The 1,595-nt window shown below is 40.0% G+C and overlaps 1 protein-coding gene and 1 pseudogene across 1 annotated transcript in view; both read left to right on the forward strand.

Moving 5' to 3' along the window:
- The window catches only part of LOC102815710, a 3,378-nt pseudogene extending 2,212 nt beyond the window's left edge, over positions 1–1,166 (forward strand).
- The window catches only part of WDPCP (WD repeat containing planar cell polarity effector), a 474,567-nt gene that overhangs the window by 194,603 nt on the left and 278,369 nt on the right, over positions 1–1,595 (forward strand). The window lies entirely within an intron of this gene.

The following is a 1,595-nucleotide window of genomic DNA, read 5'->3' on the forward strand; positions in this document are numbered from 1 at the left end:
GTATTACCTTTAGCAAAACTTTACTCGCTTGGGATAGCCAAGATATTGTCTGATGATTTCCACATTCCGTTGGATCACCTCTCTTTGGAATGTGCACAAACATGGATCTCTTCCAATCTGTTGACCAGATAGTTGTCTTCCAAATTTCTTGGCAGAGATGAGTGAGTGACTCCCGTGCCATCTCACTTTCCTGAAAGATTCCAATTTTTATTCCATCAGTTCCTGGTGCCTTGTTCATTGCCAATTCCTTCAATGCAGCTTGGACTTCTTCTGTCAGTATCATTGGCTCCTAGTCATATGCCATCTCGTGAAATGGTTGAACATCAACCATTTCCTTTTGGTACAGTGACTCTGTGTATTCCTTCCATCATCTTTTGATGCTTTCTGCATAATTCAGTAATTTGCCCAGACCTTTTTTTTAAACTGGCTGGAACCAAGAAGGGTGTTGAAGAGAAGAAAAAGGTCCCTGCTGTGCCAGAGACCCTGAAGAAAAAGCAAAGGAAATTGGCAGAACTAAATAAAGATCCAAGTACCTGAGAAAGAAGTTTGACCAAAGATGCTTCAAAAAGCAAGGAGGAAGCTTATCTATGAAAAAGCCCAAGCACTATCACAAGGAATATAAGCAGATGTGCAGAACTGAGATTCACATGGCTAGGATGGCAAGGAAAGCGGGCAACTTCTATGTACCTGGCAAGCTGAAGTTGGCATTTGTTATCAGGATCAGAGGTATCGATGGTGTGAGCCCAAAGGTTCAAAAGGTGTTGCAGCTTCTTTGCCTTCATGAGATCTTCAGTGACACCTTTGTTAAGCTCAACAAGGCTTCAATTAACATGCTGAGGATTGTGGAACCATATATTGCATGGGGGTACCCAAACCTGAAGTCAGTGAATGAGCTGATCTACAAGCATGAATATGGCAAAATCAATAAAAAGTGAATTGCCCTGACAGGTAAACATGGTAAACATGGCATCATCTGCATGGAGGATTTGATTCATGAGATCTACACCGTTGGGAAATATTTCAAAGAAGTAAATAACTTCCTGTGGGCCTTCGAATTATCTTCTCCTCATGGTGGAATGAAAAAACAGACCACCCATTTTGTAGAAGGTGGGGATGCTGGCAACAGGGAAGACCAGATCAACAGGCTTATTAGAAGGATGAACTAAGGTACCTACCATGATTATTTTTGTAATCTGGACAGCTAATTAAGGGTAAATGTTCTCAAGTTGAAATTAATAATAATAATTTGCCCAGGAATCCTTCAACAACGAAAATTGAAGCTTGAATTTTTTCTTAGGTTCCCCAGCTTAACAAATGCTGAGTGTGTTCTTCCCTTTTGGTTTTTTGACTTCTGATCTTAGCACATTTCATTGTAATATTTGGCGTTTTCTTCTTGAGATGACCTTTGGATTTTTCTGTTCAGCTCTTGTACCTTCTCATTTCTTCCATTTGCTTTAGCATCTTTATGCTGGAGAGCAAGTTTCAATGTCCCTTCTGATATCCATCTTGATCTTTTCCTTCTTTCTTGTCTTAATGACTTTTTGCTTTCTTCTCATATGATGTTCTTGATGTCATCCCACAACTCTTCTGGTCTT

The sequence above is a fragment of the Chrysochloris asiatica genome, unplaced genomic scaffold, assembly GCF_000296735.1.
Source record: "Chrysochloris asiatica unplaced genomic scaffold, ChrAsi1.0 scaffold00052, whole genome shotgun sequence".
NCBI lineage: Eukaryota > Metazoa > Chordata > Mammalia > Afrosoricida > Chrysochloridae > Chrysochloris > Chrysochloris asiatica.